We start from the raw sequence: 21,821 nt of genomic DNA, 5'->3' as shown, positions 1-21,821 counted from the left end.
AAAATAAGTAAAAAACATTAGAAAGAAAAAATAAAGTCAGGTTCATTAACTAAAGTAAGTCCCACTAAAACCACAATCTTTCAAATGGCTCATCTTTCCAGATTTCACTGTCAGTATCAACTGTACTATATTTTTTCTTGTTACACAAATTCAAAACCTTGGAAATGTGTTTGAATTTCTTTGCTCACTCCTTAATTTAAGATATATCATTAGTTCAGACTCCAAATATTATTTTCATACTGGTAACACTGCTACTATCTCTTCCTCTATATTTTTTATTTCTATATATTTTTATTACTGCTCTTCTAGATAATTTCTCCTGCTTGGATAATTGAACTAGTCTTCTAACAAGGTTTCCAGGCTTTACTAAAACTGTCTCATTGAGCATCACCATCAGAGTGATCTCCCCTGCAGTGTTCTCAACAGGGACTTATCCTTGATCAAAACAAACTAAAAGGCTTCTAGATAACATTCAAATCATGACAGTGTCTACTCCCTGGCCATACACAAATCTCTCTCTCTCTCTCTCTCTCTCTCTTTTTTTTTTTTTTTGTCTAACTCCTTTTCCCTGTATGTCCAGATATATGTATTCCTACTATGCAAAACACCTCCCTCAAAGCCTCTCCATTTCCAAAACCCATCTAACCTTTGAAATCCAGCACTATATTCAGCATATATTGATCATCAATCATTCAAATATTGATTCCCTAATGCACTGTCTGCACCAAGGGTCAGTAAATTCCATCCACGGGCTAATTCTAGTCTTCCACCTCTTTCTGTATTTCTTACAACCTAAAAATGATTATAGACTGAGCCCCAGTCTATAACAGTATCTGCAAACTGGGATAGAATATATGGGTTTCTGGGTCCTCTTTAAGATTTAATTTAATTTATGCTTTTATTTCATTATCTGAAAATAATAAATCTTTCTGTATCATCTGTGTAAACTCCTTATAACTGAATATTGCCATGTGGTCTTATTGCTTGTGTTCAGATTCCAGTTTATAGTCAACAAAATTCAGCCTAAGTGACAGTATTAGATTTTAAATAATTTTCAAGCATGCTGTATTTGGAATTGGCTATACAAGCATTAGGAAATATTGCCAGCATTAGATTGGTAAGCCTCTATATTCAAATTCGATCTTCCGATGAGCATCTGAACTTCATAATCATAGCATAGGTCTTTAGATATTTAAGTCAATGGCAATGCCCAATTGGGATTCATATTCACAAATTAAAGTTTTAGGTTCTTTAGTAAGAACTTCTCAAATAGAATTCTGTGGAGCTGCTTTCTTCAAATATATTTTCAAGATCTAGGCTTATTCAAGTTGGAAAACGCTCCCACTCTTCATTCATATATATTGCCCAAAGTTTCTTAGTTCCTGAAATAGCTAGATGTTGTCTACAAGGAGATTACAATGTTAAATTACAATGTTAAATTCAAGTCAGACTCCACAGTAAAGACCTATACCTATACCATTTACCTATTCCATTTACCTATACCTATACCATTCCTGTAACAATTTTATTTGTTTTTGATTGATTTACTCATAGGTAAAGGCAATGGGGAAAAGCAGTTGGTTCTTGAGGTGACACCGTCTACACATTCCCTATTGTAGCCCTTTGAAGGAAACTTTACAGCTGCCCCTTGGCACAGAGCTCATTATTTCCATGGACGTCTTAGGGTGGAGATGGACAGGCAACTTGGGATGGAACAAAGAAATCTCATTATGTTTTTCTTGGATAGTGAACACATTCCTCTGTTTCCCAAATGTAAAATGTAATATCGAGCATGATGATCTGCAATCATCACTGAGTTATTCCATATCCAAATACACATATGTCCTTTTTCCAAATCTAAGGGAAACAAAAGTGAAAACTAGGTTCTAACAGGTTCTTTTAGAAGAACTAGGCTAAGGCTACGAAGACAAAAAAGGAAAGCATGCAAATAATGGATTAAGGTGATAGTACTATAATGTGAGAAAGTGTTTGAAAGGTTCCTTTTCCATCTTCAGATTCACAGGGAAGAATTCTCATTAGTAAATGGAATTAAAAAAAAAATAAATGTTTCTATGTGAGAAAATAAGAACTATAAATAAGTATTTTGATACTGCTTTTGAAGAATATATAGTTTTATTATGATTATCTAAACTTACCAGCCATAGTGCAATATATACATATCTATACTAGTAAATCCCAAAAGAGGAGGTAGAGTATGTTCTTTAAAAATTTGCTTTTCAAGCAGCAATACTTACAATAATGAGTTTGTTAAAAATGCTGAAATACAGATCCCATCCAAAAGTACTGAAACAGAATTGTATTTTTTGATGAGTTTCTCATGTGATTTTTATATATATTAACATTTCAGAAGCAGTTATTGAAATCACGTAAATCCTAAATAATCTATTTAGCCCCTCTTTTATTGAATTTTATAAAGTAAAACAAAATTTCCATCCCCCAATAAAAGTTTTTGACAGCAATAGCAAGAAAGAGCAATTTGTTATTTAAAGGGATAGAGTTCAATAGGAATAAATGAGAAGTTACTAGGAAGGTTAAATTCCATCAGCAGTCATGTTGTTGCGTTGTTGTTTTTCTTGTTTTGAATATATACTTATACTCTCTATGTAATATTGATTGCTACCTGTTTCAATTTGTATCCATCACAGGTATTAGCTTGGGATAGATAGCATAATTACAGTCAATCCAAATAAACAATGTTAATCAATACCAATTATGTCTTTTCTTTACATACAGAAAATATCTGCATAGCAAGGGTCATCATATTTTTATCAGTTATATCAGCTAATATCAATTATTAAAGTTATTTAAATGTTGATTATGCAAATATGTTTGGCCTGGTAAATTTCCCAGAAAGTTTAAATATATAGATTCTTATGCAGTTAATCTAATCAGTTGGTGAAGTAAAGGTTATTTCTTAATGTAATTTCACAGCTTTTTTGGGCAATTTTTATGATAAAAACTAATTTTTATTTTGATGACATTTCTACTAATTCATTTTATCTATTAACAAAAACTATTCCGTCTGGAAGCATAAATTTAGTTAAAGGCAGTGAGAATTACTTCAATCACAGTGACATTCAAATACAAATTAAAAGAACATAGTCTCAAGGGATCCCAGAAATTACACCAAAATGAAGAGCATGTCTGATGTAAGCAGTATGAGTCCACAACACTGAAAGTGGTAGGATTGTATATGTAATAAGTAAATTATTTTTAAGAAATACACTGCAATTTATAAATTAAATATTCATTTCAATAGAGTCAACTTGGAAGTCTATAAAATTAAAATGTTAAAATTATTTAAGAATATTTAGAGGACTTCATTTAGAATTATCTTTACAGATAATATATATTATCAATAAAAAATCACAGATGGTGTTCTAATATTCATCTTTTAAAAATGATTTGGGGACGCCTGGGCGGCTCAGTTGGTTGGGTGGCCAACTCTGGATTTTGGCTCCGGTCAGGATCTCACGGTTCATGGTTTCAAGCCCCACGTGGGACTCTGTGCTGAAGGAGTGGAGCCTGCTGGGATTCTCTCTCTCCTTTTCGCTCTCTGCCCCTACCTCACTTGCTCTCTCTCTCAAAATAAAAAATAAACTTAAAAAAATTTTTTTAATTAAAAAAGATTTGACTTTTGAAAGGATCTTTGGTATACTACTTGAGATAGCAATTTAAGATTCAGTTTCTTATTGAGCATATTTGTGGCTGAACTTGCTGGGCAACAACTTGAATAAAATAAATTTTCTAAAGAAATAATAAGGTAATACCTCATAGGTCTTATACTCTCCGCATTGCTTTAGTGAAGGAAACATCATGCATTAAGATATTCAAATAGATTGGCCCCCAAATACATGGGAGGTCCCATGGAGGTCAAATAGATTGACCCTCAAATACGTGGGAGATCCACATAATTTTTTTCTCTCTTCTCGTTTTCCTTCCACTTAGTACCTAGTGCTCACAAGAAAAATATAAGTAACTAGAAATAGAAAATGAATTCAATAACTCTTAAAGCATATGGAAGTCCATTTTTAAAAATCCCTATAGGTTTTCAATAATTTAATTAAAGAGATATGTCAAGTTATTAAAGAAAAGGTAAGAATATGTGAAACTTTCAAGTAAAACTAACTTTTTTTCTGTCATGAAGTTTGTTTGCTTTTATTTGGAAGAGAGGGGATTCTCAACACAATAGTCAATAAAACATGGAGTCAAACATTCTGAGAAGTATACCATGCCCTGTCCTTTAACTAGATACAGATCCTACATCAGAACAAGAAAGAGTATACATTTTATAGTACATACACCTCCTCAAATCCCCCACCACACGAAATACGTAAAAAATAAAGAAAACATTTTCTTGTATTTTTGTAGCATTTCTTCCTTGAAAAGAAAATAATTGCTCTATTACTAGAGCAAATCTTTAATGTGTTTCTACTAATACACTACCAAAAATAAAGTAAGTGAAATGAAATATTTGTTCCAGAAAAATATAATTAACTCTCTTTGTCTTGAGATTATTGTGTGTATTTTGATACAGAATGAAGTATTTCCAGTCCTCTGTTTTCTCTTTTGAAGAAGAAACAAAACAAAGAAAATATAATACATGTTATAAATATAAACAAAGAAATGTCTAACTCTGCCTGCTGGAGGCAATTTCCCACAAGAGGTCATATTTGATCTAGAAAAATGAAGTGTCATTGTTGTAAGATATGTTTTCCCATACAAAATAACAACAAAATATGTATGGATGTGAATGTATTCCAAGTTATATTATTGTAAAGGAAGAAAGTATTTATCAGCCTGGGCTAAAAAAAATCTAAACAGATAGCTTCCCCCAAGCTTCACCTCTCAGTAATGCACAAACTGAAGGTGGTTTTTCTGCCTGGAGTTATTCTAAAACATTCTCAAAGAAGCTGATCACTCTGACTTCTACTTTCTCCATCTTTTAAATTCATTACAACTGCATGTTTTAAACTGTCAATTTCTATAACAAATGTAACACTTGATTGATACTGATTCATGTTTCTAAAACTGGTATATGCTTGATGAATGTGGAACCATAAATGCTATCTCTATTTGCAAAAATAGGACGAGGCATGAGAAATAATTTACATCAAATATTTTCCCCAAATAATTGCTTTTATTCAAGTCAATGTCAGCGTCCAAATAAGTTACACAGCAGGTTGTTTCTTAAATTGCTTACCCAGCTACAATCTTTCTTTTGCTTCATTTGTAGTTTCTGTAATTGTCACATCTGCAATCCACTTTTTAAAATTGAAAGAATACATTGCAAGGAGAGAAGACATAATACTGGAGTGTATTTGAAATTAAGAACTACTTCAGGTCAGACAGACTATAGAAATTTTATTATGTGTTATAAGCTCTTAGTTAACAGGAGCTTACTCAGAATGTTATCATTCTTTATGCCTATCAAGTTATGAGGCAAATATTGTATGTTTCAAGAAAATAGTCATATATTTGACATCAAGTGTAAAAACACATGTGTGTGCACACACACGAACACACACCCCTATATCAAAATACTCTCAATGGCCCCAACTTTAGTGGAGATATTGGACTTTACCTGCTTCCTGTATTCCTTACATACACTACTTCTGATTTTCTCACTAGTATTCACAACTAGTGTGCTAAATACCTATTGTATTCACAAGTAGTGTGCTAAATATCTATTGCCATAACAAAACTATCAAAAACTTAGCAGCTGAAAACAATACATGTTTATTTTCTCACAGTTCCTATGTGTCAGTTTAGCTGGTACTCCTGCTCAGGTTCTCTTGTAATGAGGCAACCAAGGTACTTGCTGAGGCTATAGTTATCTCAAGGCTCTAGGGAGGAAGCATCCTCTCCTAGGCTCACTCACCTGTTTTTGGCAGGAACCAGTTCCTCACAAGTTGATGGACTAAGGACTTCAGTTCCTTGCCAGTTGATGGCCAGAGGCATCCATCTGTTTCTTTCTTTTTCTTTTTTTCTTTTTTTTTTACATGTGAGTCTCTCCACAAGGCAGCTTACACATGGAAGCAGCTTCATCTAAGCAAGAGTGTGAGAGGGCAGGAGAGGATGAACAAGACAGGAGTCACAATCCTTTGGTAACCTAATCTCAGAAATAACAAGCCAGTCATTTTGCCCTATTCTATTTATCAGACATGGGTCACTAGACCCAACCCACACTCAAGTGGAGGGGATTACACAAAAGCGTAAACACTGGGAGGTGAGCCTTCTTAAAAGGCTGCCTCCTATTTGGTGCATGGAATATAGTCAGCACTTAATAAATATTTCAAAAATAACAATATTTTATTATAAAAAATCTCTGAATACACAAAATAGTTCAAATGATACCAAAATGAAATGGTTTCTATAGTGAAGAATAACTTTGTGTTTCTAAAACCAACTGGACTAATGCTAAATAGCATAATCTTTGCTTTAATCCCTAAATCCACTGAAGAATTCAATATAAAGTGTCTAATTGTTACAATTCATAACTTGGTTTAGTATAGTGACTTGTCAAGAAGACAGTAAGATATTTACAAGGAAGTCCAATTTATGTATGTAATCATAAATATCCTGGTTCAATATTAATATCACATTTTTATATGAAAATATTAATGGTGGTCACTTTAATGCAGCACTTCCTGAGCAAGCAGCTTGGTAGTACCAACAAACTTTGCAATGAATTGAGATATATATTCTCAACATTGAAAGCTGTGTATGTGCACAAATACATATTTGAAGCTGTTTATGCTAACATTCAAACACAGACCTTCCTAAGCAGAAGTGTGGATCTGAAAAAACATATTTATAGGAACTAATAAATTTATTATTGGTTTCTACTTAAGCAGAATTTCCCTCAGCAATTTTTTAAATGCTGCTACTGGTTCCACTGTGTGCTTTTCTCTGATGGTAAGAATTAAAAATTAAGAATATATGTGACATCAGTTGTCCTTAAGGAAGTGAAACTAATAGTCAATCTTGGAGTATTTAGCTAAAATACCTAGAAAACTAATAGCCAAGATGTTGAAATCACGTTTTGAACCCACCAAAAAATTAATATGTATCTCCACTTACTATAAAACATTAGGCAGTAATATGGCTAATTTTGAGGAAAAGAAATGTAAATATCAACTGAGGAAGGAGATTAGTTTTAAATGTTCTTCTTTGTCACTAACCAATACAATCCATCAACTTTTTACATGTTTTCTTTGAAATGGAAGAGTGGTCAAATTCAAAAGATAATGTTATCTGTCATTCATATCCCTAAGAAACTTGATGTTTTGTTTCTAATTCTCAAATACATAACTAAGTGCTATTTTCCTGTTTGTGCATTCAAAATACTAGCATGTATCCCCAGGTCCTCCAATTCTTTATTTGCATCCATGAAATTTTGTGATAAAATATAAATTTTGTATTAGAAATGAGACTATATAATCAAATAATAAAAGTTAAAACTAATACCATAAAGACATGATTTAAAAATACAAAAAAATATTTTATAGCTCTTTATATTTATATTTTGCTTTTATTTACACATAACAACCATTTAATATGGATATTATTGGCTCTTATAATGGGTTGGATAATATCCCTCAAAGAGATATGTCTATGTCTTAACCCTTGGTACCTGTGAATGTGACCTTATTTGGAAATATGGTATATGTTTACATAATGAAGGATTCTGAGATGAGATCTTCCGAATTTAGAGTGGGCCTTGAATTCAATGACTGGTGTCCTTACAGAAGGGATGTTTGAGACACACAGAGATACAAAGAGGAAGGCCATGTGAAGACAGAGGCAGAGATGGAGTGATACATCTATAAGCCAAGAAACGTCAAGAATTGCCTGCAGCCACCAGAAGCTAGGAGGCAAGGTAAGATTATTCCTTAGATCCTTCAAAAGGTGCCATCCCTGCCTATATTTTCATTTCAGATGTGTAGCTTCTAGAACTGTGAAAGAATAAATTTTCTTTGCTTCAATCCATCAGGTTTATGATAACTTGTTATGCACCTTTAGGAAAGCAATATAACCTCATTTAACAGAAACACTTAAACACAGAGATTCTTATTTTCCCAAGATGAAACTAATTAACTGATTTGATGTGGGTATCATTGGCTTTGAGACAAGAATGAAATATTCTTTTAATATAAGCTGCATTTCCATTTATCTTGATACACTATAGTTTACTATAGTGTTTGGTCAAGAAGTTACCATTAACTTTAAGTTGACAGGTGATATAAAAGAGGTGGACTCTGAAAATGAGTAAATATCAGGGCCATCTTAAACAATATTTTTACCTATGCTTTCTTTTTAATGCTTTCTTTTTAACTACATGTAGTTAAACTAAGTCTAAAAGAGTTCTATTAGTAAGTAGAATTTTTGACAAATTGAGAATAATGTACCGTAACAGTTTATCTGATTTTCCTTTTACAGAGATCACAAAGTAATGGTGTATTTTGCCACTGATTCTTAAATTTAATGACATTTGCAACTGTCATACAGGCTATGTTAGTTAAAGGGAGATGGAAGAGAAGTTTTTGCAAAACAACTTTCCAAGGATTGCTTTTCTCTCATGCAGAGACCTAGAAATGTCACATTGTCACTTGCCAGAACTGACAAAAATGTATGAATCCCAGTGAAAAAGTTTATTCTGAAGCAGACACTAATGTTATACTTAACAAAATGTTATCCTATAGAGAGGTAAAATCTATTTTTTTCATTTAAAATGAATATGTTATTCTAATTTTATGGGTTTTCTTTTTTGTGTTTTATTTGTTTACTTTTTCACTAGAAGTTTTAAGCCTACCAAGACAAAAGTTGTGTACTGGCCCAGGTTATTCTGGGCTGATGCTTTTCAGAGTAGTTGTGACAGACATAACCTAGGATATCTCCTATATTTATACTCTGTATAATCCTGAGCCTTGGTTATAGACTGGATCTGTGATTTGTTTGTAACTAATAAAACATGGGCACTCTCATGATTACATTTATATCTATCTATGTACCTATCTATCCATATATCTGTTTATATTTGTATCTGTATCTATATATCTATCTCTGTGTCATAAATATATACATACATACATATATACATGTATATGCATCTACATTTTCATGCAAGCATGTGCTTCTCTGTAGAAATATGCAAGCATACATTTGTATGTGAGCTTGCCAGGAAGACTTGTCCCACTTCCTGGCACCATAAGCTTCCATCTTGTGAGGGATCTATGGAGAGAGCACTGCATCAAGGAAAAGCAAGCAACTGTGTAGTTCCTGGTCAAAGACCACCAAAAAAGTGGGGACTCAGTTCTTAAACTGTAAGAAGACTAAGCTGCCAACAGTCTGAGATAATTCAGAGATGAATCTTCCTTCAATCAAACCTCTGATGAGAACGCAGTCTTGGCCAACATCTGCGTGGCAGTCTAACCTTGTCCCATGGAAACCTAGAGAGTAAACATGATTATTTTAAGCTGCTAAATTTGTGGTGATTTAAATTTTTTTTAGTGTTCATTTATTTTTGAGAGAGAGACAGACAGAGCATAAGTGGGGAGTAGGGGAGGAGCAGACAGAGAGGGAGACACAGAATCTGAAGCAGGCTCCAGGCTCTTAGCTGTCAGCACAGAGCCCAACGTGGGACTCGAACTCACCAGCCCAGCAGTGAGATGATGACCTGAGAGAAGTTGGACACTTAACCGACTAAGCCACCCAGGCGCTCCAATTTATGGTGATTTTTATAGAAATTTGCAAAGTAAAACTAACACCAGTAGTCAACTTTTTCAACAATATTGATGATCAATCCATTCTTTTCTTCTTGATCTACATTGCTGATTTTAGTATGAATTAAACATTTTGAACACTAGTATCTTTCTTCTGCTCCATTTGTTTCTATTTTGATCTGTCAACCTATTCTAATGGTGACTTGTTCAGAAATCCTGTACCTTGCTGCTCTAGAATTGGATAATATTTATCTGGTGGTAAGGTTTTTTATTTGTTTTCATTTGATTTGATTTGAAGTGTAATTCATATTCATTCCTGTTAACTGCTAGTTGATATTTCACTTCAGAAACTCATTAGCATAAACATGCATTGTATCAATGAGAAGATTTATTTTGCAATTGTGTTACAAGATAATTTTTTTAATAAAAAGTTTTTAGGTTGGCAGCTGTCTGTAATCAAAGGAGTGATTGTCATATTGAGAAAACTGCCATCATGATAAAAGTTTTGGCCGCATCAAACACAACATATACATGTTCAAGAGTATCTTCTGACTGAATGATGAGATCTCTTTGTCTAATATTTCTACTTTAAAAGCCTATTATTATAAAAATTCTAATGATACTTGGCTTTTATTTCATTTTTTTTAATTCATCAATCTAATTCCCTGGTTAACAGAATCTGGCAGATGTCTCTATTTTATTCTGTTGATTTGGCAGATTTAGCATATTCTTTGTAGAGAAGCCTTTTTTTTCCCCACTCAGCTCAGGTTTTCATTTCTTCCTGGCACTTGTCCCAGTCCTTAGGGCTTTGCAACCTTTTGAGAGGTACTCTTGTCCATGCTCTCCTCTTCCTTGGATCTGTCAGGCAAATCCAATCAGGAGTGACACACTTTCACCAGCATCCACTGATGAACAATGTGATGTGGTACAGTGGTTTTTTTGTTTTTCGTTTTTGTGTATTCTGAATGGCACCCATTTACCTGCTTCTATAAAAAGTCTAAACCATTTGTATTAGCTATCAATTTCTCACTTTATATTTTTATTCTTGAATTTTTTAAAAAGCATTTATAATTCAAGTTTCAAGGAAATTTCAATATTTCTACTTTAGAAGACTATTATTGTAGAAATTATAATGATACTTGGCTTTTTTAATTCATTTGTTTTTAATTCATCCATCTAATTCCTGTTAAGAACTCTTTTCTTACAAAGCACATTATTTACTATAAACTGAATCATGAGGTTTTTGGTCTTTATTAAGACATTTATAAAAAGACAATATTAAATATCAGACATTATTAGTTAGGGAATTATGCAACTGTACTTAATGCAATTCAAACCCAGAAAAAAATATTATATTTAGGTAAAATAAGTTGCATCAGTTTATTATTATATGTGAAGTAGACTTTTTCCCATCAACAACAACCTGAATAGCTGCAGGATTCAGCAGTTGTGTTTAATCAGTACAATTAATCATCATTAGTGTATACTTTAGAGTGATCAATCACATTCAATTTTATGACCAGCGTTGATCACAATACAATGCATTAGTAATCATCCAGAAACTTAAGAAAATAAGCCATTAGCTCCCTTTTGAAGTCACTAGTATTTTTCATTATGAATTTGTATCTGAATATTTTAGACATTTTTTTTACTTTGAATTAATTTTGATTGACAGAAGTAGTTATATTTAAACATGCTATTTTTCTTAAGTTTATTTTTTTATTTTGAGAGAGAGAGGAAGTGAGAGTGAGAATAAGTGGGGAAGGGCTGGGGAGAGACAGAGAGAGAGAATTCCAAGCAGGCTCTTTGCCAACAGCACAGTGCAAGGCCTGACCGATCTCACAAACTGTGAGATCATGACCTGAGCCAGTATCAAGTGTCAGATGCTTAACTGACTGAGCCATCCAGGCACACCTAAGCATGTTATATTTGCAAATTGAAAAATGTCCTATACTAATCTTTGCACTGACTTGTAAGCTCTAACCTTTTTCATCAATTTAACCAAAGTGGTTATACATATATATATGTATATACATATATATATACACATATATACATATATATGTACTCATATATATATTCTCATATATATATTCTAATATATATATATTCAACACCTGTACTTATTTTTTTAAATTATTTTAACGTTTATTTATTTTTGAGACAGAGAGAGACAGAGCATGAACAGGTGAGGGGCAGAGAGAGAGGGACACACAGAATCGGAAACAGGCTCCAGGCTCTGAGCCATCAGCCCAGAGCCCGACGCGGGGATCGAACTCACGGACCGCGAGATCGTGACCTGAGCTGAAGTCGGAGGCTTAACCGACTGTGCCACCCAGGCGCCCCCCAACACCTGTACTTAAATGCCACTTTCTCAGTGAAGCCTTTCTTGATAATTCTCTTTAAAACAACAGTCTCCCATACATATTTCCCTTATGTTCTTTCCTTGCTCTGTTGTACTCCATAACATGAACAACTATCTAATGTACTATACATTTTATTCCTTTATATTTAATATCACTTCTCTCTTTCTCTATCCACTAGCACATGTAAGAATATGATCTTTAGGGTCTAACACATTAAGTTTTAGTCACAGCTCTGCCTGTTACTAACTGTGGAATTTGGGAAAAATTAATAACCTTTCTGTGCCTCAGTGTCTATGGGAGTAATAAGGTTGCCTACTTCGTATAGTTCTTCTGCGGTTTTAATGGGTTTATATTTTTTAAAGTACTTGGCACAAAGCAAACACTATGTAAGTGTTAGCTTTAATCTTCATACTGACAAAGTTTCTTTTTTTTTTTTCCCACTAGTGTATCCCTAGAACCTATTACATTTCTGGCACAGAGCAGACAGTAAAAGGTTTTCTTAAATAATGAGTTTATCCTTAGCTCCCAAAGGTTCTCTGATTTTCTTTTGTGACAAATATCTTACTATGATCTCTGACACTGTCATTTCCTCCAACTCTTCACTTCAAGATGGGGGGAAAGGAGAGGGGAGTAAAGGTGGCAACATTTGCAACCAAATTGAAGGGGATTTTAAGATTGCACTCTTGGGGCGCCTGGGTGGCTTGGTCGGTTGAGTGTCTGACTTCGGCTCAGGTCATGATCTCACAGTCCATGAGTTCGAGCCCCGCGTCGGGCTCTGTGCTGACAGCTCAGAGCCTGGAGCCTGTTTCAGATTCTGTGTCTCCCTCTCTCTCTGCCCCTCCCCTGTTCATGCTCTGTCTCTCTCTGTCTCAAAAATAAATAAACGTTAAAAAAAATTGCACTCTATTTTTTCTATTACAGGTTTTTAGTGACCACCTTTGTCATTACTCATGGTTTAAGGTATATAGAGTCTGTAACAGAAAAATGAAGCAAACAAAAAATACTGTAATTGTAAAAATAAGACAATCTCTTCTGAAGGCAAATTACAACATACTGTATTAAAAATAGCTTTCTACTTAGACAATGTATAGTGTAAAAATTAAGCTTAGATACACATGTAACTAATGGAACTAAAAGCATCCTGCTTTGTAGTTTACAAGTCATCTGCTTGGGGATTTGTGCTTGATTTACTATTGAATCTTGTAGAGGACATGATAAATAAAATTAGACTTACGGCAAACATCAAACTATTTTCTTTTCATTTATATTTGATAATTGTTTTTTTTTACATTTAAATAAATTAAATTCTTCAAATTGTGACAAAAACAAATGTAAACAAATATTTTTAGATCACATTTTATTTGATTTGATTTCATGCATTATATCTAAAGGTAATGACAAGCTAAAATGTACACAAAACTTCACTAAATCCTAACAATAGCATGAGGTAGGTTTTATAACAACATTTTATAGTTTAAGAAATTGAAAGTGAAAAGGTTAAGTAACTTACCTATTGTAACACAACTAACATGCAAATACAGTTGTATGACACCATAAGGCCCATGTTTTTCTGTTATCTCAAGCCTCATCTTCATTGCTGAACTAAGATCACATAGACTTTCCCACTAATACAGGCCTTTAATTTAAAATTTAAGATTGATTCTTGTATCAATTATACATAACAAATTTTTGCTTCTATCCATAAAGGAAAAACAAAGACAGAACTTCCCATCAGAAACAACTAGAAACTGCACAAAATACATGATACTATTCCTATACATTGGACAACAGTGTGGGACATACAATTCCTCATTTCATTGCCTGGAGACAGTTTCTAGACCATTAATATAAGAGGAAAGATGGAAATGGCCTTCGCATCTTTACATGATTAAATCGAGGACACGGCAATCAGATTTTTCAGAACTGTGTCAGCTAGAAGGGTAGGCCAGAGTTCTGAAGAGGGGGAAGCTATGTTGAAAAAGTATTGGAAATCTGTTTAGGTATTCTTTTTTTTTTTTTTTTAATTTTTTTCAATGTTTTTTATTTATTTTTGGGACAGAGAGAGACAGAGCATGAACGGGGGAGGGGCAGAGAGAGAGGGAGACACAGAATCTGAAACAGGCTCCAGGCTCTGAGCCATCAGCCCAGAGCCCGACGCGGGGCTCGAACTCACGGACTGCGAGATCATGACCTGGCTGAAGTTGGACGCTTAACCGACTGCGCCACCCAGGCGCCCCTGTTTAGGTATTCTTGAGTCTTTACTGAGTACTAGGCTGCGCATGACTGGATTAAAATGCTAAAAAGCAGGGCAAAGGATGACAAAGGATGTACATGCATAACAATTCCAGGGGCTTAAAGAGGATAAGTAGATGCTTAAGTTCCAACTCCCCACTCTAGACTCTTTAGTAATAACACATAGCATTCCATGGAGATCCAAGAGAGATAATGCCTAAGGAGTGTGGTTGAGCATTCTATAAATTGAGGTTGAGTATTCCTGCTCTAGCAAAGCTTAAAAACAAGCAGGGATAAAATTAATACAAAAAATAATAATAATTTTAGGCCAAAAAAAAAACCTACCAAAAGAATCACACTATTTAAAGGAAAGCAAAAATTACAATGCTCAGTATCTAATCAAAATTCTACACAAGTCAAACAGCCAGAAATGGCAACACAGAGTTATAATAAAATTCACTTAACAAAAATAGACCCCAAAATTTATAAATTATGTTATTACAAAACAAAAATTCTAAAAAATGTATTGTAACTATAAATATATATTTAACATAAAATAGGAACATAATAGGATAAAAATCAAACATTTTTAAAAGACCCAAAGAAAAAACTTAAATGTAAAAACTTGATTATTTAAAATTAAATTTTTATCGAATGAGACCAAAAGTAGATTAGACATTGTAGAAAAAAAAAAAAAAAGGAAGGATTAATGATCTTGGAAGAAGAGCAATACAACCTATCCAAAATGAAGAAAAGAGAAAAAAGGTAAGAAAAAAAAATGATTGTGAACCTCTAGACCTGTGGAATAAATTGAAACAGGGTGAAATGATATAATTATAGTCTTAGCATAAAATAAAATAAAGATAGTTTAAGAAGTAATGGTTAATAAGATGAAAATTTGATTAAGGAAAAAACAACTATAAACCTACCAATTATAGAAGCTCAAAGAACTACAAACTGGAAACACATATACTGCATCGAGGAATATATAACTACATTTCCAAAAACCAGCACTGTGAAAAACAAGACACATTATATACAGAGAAAAAAAGAGCAATTGATTCTTCTCATAATGAATAATAAAAGCCAAAAGACAATGGTAACTATTTTCAAATAATAAAAGAAGAAAACTTTGTCAATTTAGAATGCTATATCCAGCAATATTCTTTAAAAAATAACAGTGGAATATAAACATTTACAGAAAAAGGGAAGGTAGAGAATTCATTAGAAGTTGATCAGAACTAAAAGAATATTAAAAGAAATTCTTCAGGAATAAAAACTATGCCACATGAATCGGATCTTCCCCAAAGAATAAAAAGTACCAGAAACTATAAATATGTGAATAAACATAAAATATTACTTCTAATTTTTAATTTTTAAAAAGATAATTATAATTTAAACTAAAAATAAAAATAATGCATTGTAAGGTTTATGATGCATGCAGAAATTAATTGTTTAAAAATAATACTATAAAGTATGAAGAGGAATTCTTTTTTAAGAATGTATCTTGTACATGATACGTGAAGAGTATATTATTCCAAGGTAGATTTCAATAAGGTGAATATGTGGATTTTAAACATTAAAGCAACCATTAAAACCAGAAGAGTTATAGCTAATTAATAAATAATGTTGACATTAAAATATATTTATAAAAGCAGAAAAACAAAAAAATAATAAACAGATGCAACAAATATAAAACAAATTACAAGATGATAGCTTGAAAACAGTGATATTTACATTAAATGTAAATGATCTAAACATGCTCAGTAAAAAGGCAGAGATAAAAGAAACATAAGAGTGACTATAAAACGACACTTTAAAAAACACAGTAAGAGATATAACATAAATAAGAGAATAAAAAAATATAAACTCTGCAAACATTGAATGTAAAAAAGCCAGAAAGGCTATAGTAAAAACAGGAGAAAAAATATTACAAAAGAAACAATATTACTAGAGACAAAGAGGGGCATTTCATAATGACAAAGAAGTGAATTAACTAAGAAGCATTAACAGTCCTTCATACCTACATACACAATTACAGAACTGCAAAATACATAAGGCAAAAACTAGTACTAATGAGAAGAGAAATAGACAAATTCAGACCTATGACTGGAGTTTCCCATGCCCTTCTCAGTAACTTATTAAACAATAGCAACAACCATATAATTTATAGGAAACAGAAAAAATTTTAACAGTATCAACCAAATGGACCTAACTGGCATTTATGGAATACTGTAACCTAACATCACGTAATTTTCAAGTATAGGTGGAATATTTAACAAAATAGACCATATCATGTGCCATAAAATAAGTTTCATCAAACTTAAAAGAATTGAAGTCATAGACTATGTTCTCTGACAATAGCAAAAATGAATTAGAAATCAATAACAGAAAGATATGAAAATATCCAAACATTTGTGAGTTAAATAAAGCATTTTAAATACCCCATGGGTCCAGCAGAAATCAAGAGGCAAATCAGAACGTAATCTGAATTAAATAAAAATGAAAATCAGCATTAAAAATATGTTCAAAGGGAAATTATGGGTTAAACTGTTTATATCAGAAAAAACTACAAAAAATTAAAATCAATTATCTAAATCAAGAGTTCACAAATTTTTCTATAAACAACGATATGGGAAATAATTTAGACTTTATAGTCTACTGTTGTTCCTACCAGGTCTGCCACTGCAGTGAGAAAGCAACCATACACAATGCATAAATAAATGAGCATGGCCGTATTCTTAAAAAAATGAAACAAACAAAACAAAAACCATTACTTATAGAAATTGTCAATTGAATTCCATAAAATACTCACATGCATAAAATATCATTTTTATTTATTCAAATATTAAAAAGTGTAAAATTTACCCAGCTTTCAGGCTCTACAGAAATAGATGGTAAGCTGAATTTGGCCTGCAGTCCATAGTTTGTGAACTCCTGATCTAAGCTTTGACCTTAGGAAGCTAGACAAAAGAAACAAATTAAATCCAAAGTAAATGGAAGGAATAAAATAATAAACATACAAACAGCATTCAATGGCATTGATGACAGACAAATGGGATAGGAAAAGCAATGAAACCAAAGGCTGGTAATTTGGAAAAAAAAATCAATAAAGTTGATGAACTTCTAGCTCTACTAATAAAGAGAGAACAGGGTAAAGATATATTACTAATATTAGGAATGAAAGAAGAAACAATCTAGAGTCTACAGGTTAATAAGGAAATGCTATAAACAACTTTTTGCCAATAAATATAACATTTTAGGTGAAATAAATATATTCTAGAACACACAAATAATCTACATAGACTTGAAAACTAGAAAATTTCCATAACCCTAGATCTTTCAGGGTATTTTAATTGGTAATTAAAAAATTTCTCACTAAAGGAAACTCCAGACCCAGAGGCTTTCATTGGCAAATATTACTAAACATCTAAGAAAGAAATAGCATGAAACCTATATGAACACATCCAGAAATTAAAAGAAAAAGGGGTCATAATTACCTTAATATCAAAAGTAGGCAAAACTTTCACAGAAAAAATTATAGACAAATATCTCTTACTTGAAAAATCTTTTTACATTTTTGGCAAAGAAACCTAGTAATGTATAAATAGGATAAGGCAGTTTGCACATCTGTGGTTTATCTTGTGAATAAAGTCACCAAGTTAACAAAATAATTGGGAAAAAAAGAAACAAGGCCATTTTCAGAAACACCATTTGACAAAGTGCATGATAAAAACTCTTAGGAATTCAGAAATATAAAAGAACATCAGTGAAGCATCTATCAAAAACCTGAAGCTATGATTATACTTCATGGTGAAAGGCTGAATTCTTCCCCCTGAGATTGGGAACAAGTCAAGATACCTGCTTATATCATGTCTATCAAGATTTTGCTAGAAGATATAACCAATGCATTAAGAATAATAAAATAAAATAAAATGCATACATTTTGAAAAGAAATAAGTTTCACTTTATATTAAAACATCATGAGTATCCTAAGAAATCTACAAGAACTAATTCATGAATTAAGCAAGGTCATACTGTTCAAAGACAAAAGAAAAAAATCAATTGTGTATATTTATATATTAACAATCAATAACTGGAAATCAAAAATAAATCAAAATGCTTAAAATAATATCAACATATTAAATATATAGATATAAATTTAGCAACATATGTATAAAAAAAACCCAAAAACACTGTAGAAAGAAATTAAAGGAGACCCGCAAAATTGAGTGATATATCATATTGTTCATAGACAGGAAGATTCAGTAGTGATAAGATAACAATTCTCCCTAAAATGATTTATAGATTTTATACAATCCCAATGAAAATGTAGTGGGATGTTTAGTAAAAATTGATAAGCTGATTCTTAAATTTATATGGAAAACTAATGACCCAGAATAGCTAAAACAATTAAGTAAAAAAGAACAAACATAAAAGACTCACACACTCTGATTTCAAGATATAGCATAAGTGTTCAAGATTTATTTCTTTTTACCATATTGCACTGGTTGTGATTTCCAGAACTATTTGAATGACAGTGGTGATGAAGATATAACATGCTTTGTTTTTGAACTTATAGGCAGAAAATTCAGATTTACATTGTCAAGCAAATTAGCTCTAGCGGTTTTTATTTTTTGTTTGTTTTAAAGATGTCATGTGTCTGTTAGGAAAATGTATTCTGAGATTGCTGAGTCTTTTTATTACAAATGGATGTTGAACTTGTCATATAATTTTTCTGCATATTTTAAGATAATATGGCTTTTATTTTTAGTTTGTTAATATGGTGAATTGTATTGATTTGTTCGTGAGTTTGGATCAGGTTTGTATTCTTGGGGTAAACCTAACTTGTTTGTGAAACATTATTGCTTTTATATTTTACCAATTTCAACATGTTAATATTTTATTGAGAATTTTTATGTCTATAGTCATGGGGTACACTGGTCTATAGTGGTTTTTTTTTCCTTGTAAATGTCTTTCTCTACTTCTAGCAGCATTAGGGTAACTTAGGAGTCATAACATGAATGGGTATTGTTTTCATCTTTTCTATTTTCTGAAAGGGATTTGCAGAATTTGGTTTATTTCTTTCATAAATGTGTGATTGAGTTCACTGTGAACACATCTAAGGCTTGTTTTTTATTGAAAGATTTTTTATTACATATTAAATCTCTTCAATGGACATAGGTCTAATAATATTATTTCCTTTTGAGTAAGATTTGGTAGTTTGTTCTTTTAAGAAATTGACACATTTCATCCAGGTTGTCAAATTTATGGACAAAGAATTATTTGTAGGGTTTCTTTCTTATGGTTTTGGTATCTATACTACACAGTATTGAATACAACTTCATTTCTAAAGTTGATATATGTACACTCTCTTTTTTCGTGGCCAATGTAGTTACAGCTTTATAAATTATTTTCAATAATTTCCATAATTTTTAGTTGATATTCTCTATTACTTTTGTTCTCAATTTTATGAATTCTATCCTTCTTTCTTATATAATACCTTTCTCTTGTTTTGAGTTTAATTTCTCATATTTTACTTGTTTATTAAGCAGGATATTTATGATATTGATTTGAGAACAATCTTTTCTTCTTCTTTTCTAGTATAAGTATCTAATACTTTAAATGTCCTTCCATCACAGTTTTAGTTGCATCTCATACATTTTGAAATGTTGTATTTTTATTTCATTCAGTTCAAAATATTTGGTAATTTTCCTCAAAACTTCCCATTTGACCATTGAGTTATTTATAAATGTTTGATTTACTTTTCATGATTGGGTTTTTAGATATGTTTCTGTTGTTGATTTTATTTATTTTGAGAAAGGGAAAGAGGAAGAGTTCATGTGCACGTCGGAGAGGGGCAGAGAGAAGAGAGAGAAACCCAAACAGGTTCTGTGCTGTCAGTACAGAGCCTGATGCAGGGCCCAATCCCACAAACTGTGACATCGTGACGTGAGCCAAAATCAAAAGTAGGATGATTAACCGAATGATTAACCGACTGATCCACTCAGGTGCCCTAATTTTAAATTTTATTGTATTGTGAATTTTGTATAATTATATATTTTCAGTTCATTGTGGTTTGTTTAATGGCTCAGAATATGGTCTAGTTGAATGTTTCATATACACTTGAGGAAATGTGTATTCTATTATTCTTGAGTAGAGAGCCAATTAGATCAATTTGATTATGTTGTTCAGTTCTTCTATACCATTACTGATTTTCTATGTGTTCTATCATTTAATGAGAGAAGTGTTTAACTCTCCAAATACATTCTCTCATGTAGCTTATTATTTGATACAAAGCAGTGACCTTATTTCTTTATAGTTTTGAATATTACACTCACTTTAAAAGCTAGTCTTAAATTATTATCCTTATACTCTATTACAATATAGTTTAAATTATTACTCAAAGAACTAAGTAGGTTATTGTATTATTATTGCATTATTGTTATTATTCTAAATAATCTACATAGATTAACCATACCATTTATGTATCAAATCACTTTCATGTGTTTGTTTCCCTTGTATATTATGTTATTTAGACTCAGACATAAATGAATATATTTTCAAGAACAGATAATTATAACATGAGGTTTTCTTTGTTAGTGGATCTACTTTGTTGAAAATCTTGTCAATATTTTTCAAAAACTGAAAATCCCTATTTTGTACATAGAAATCAAATATTGAATACAAATTCTATCAATGTTATCAGTCTTGTAGACAAATATTAAGGCTTATAGAATCATGAGATATTTAATTAAATTGACCTCACCATATCGTATTGCATTATGGAAACAAGTAATAATCAATCTCACTTGTAAATCAGAGCAAGGAACATTCACTGTATTCTACCATATCTTTTTAGTTGTATTCCCTTTCATTATAATAGTTTCCTATATTATCCTAAGGAGGAAAATAAAAGTATTATCAAGTGAAGTAAAATAAGTGGCTCAAATGATTTACTTTTATGGTACATGAAGTTAATTTCTGTCTTCTTGTAAATTATTATTATGTGAACAAGTTACAACATTCCCATTTAAGGTATCCAAGTTCAAAATGATTCCATCAGTGACTGTAGGTATATTTTACACCATTTTAAGCTCAGAATTATATTTTACCAAATATTGGGCACTGAAATACAAAAAGGAGAAAGAAGTGATATTTGATACATATGCATTCACTTTTGGTTTGAAACAAATAGTCTTATAAAGTAAATCAGTGAAAACCTTGATTCTTTTCTGTTTGTTTATTTGTTTGTTTTTGAGAGAGCACAAGCAGGGGAGGAGCAGAGAGAGGGAGACAGAGGATCCAAAGTGGGCTCTGTGCTGACAGGCTGATAGCAGGGACCCCCCAGGTGGAACTCAAAATCATGAACCATGAGATTGTGACCTGAACCGAAGTCAGAAGCTCAGCGGACTGAGCCACCCAGGTGTCCTGAAAATCTTGATCCTTTTGAGGAAAGCCACAGTTCGGTTTTAGG

Source organism: Prionailurus viverrinus, chromosome B1, assembly GCF_022837055.1.
Source record: "Prionailurus viverrinus isolate Anna chromosome B1, UM_Priviv_1.0, whole genome shotgun sequence".
Taxonomy (NCBI): domain Eukaryota; kingdom Metazoa; phylum Chordata; class Mammalia; order Carnivora; family Felidae; genus Prionailurus; species Prionailurus viverrinus.
The sequence above is the reverse complement of the archived record's forward strand: the minus strand, read 5'-3'. Positions refer to the sequence as shown.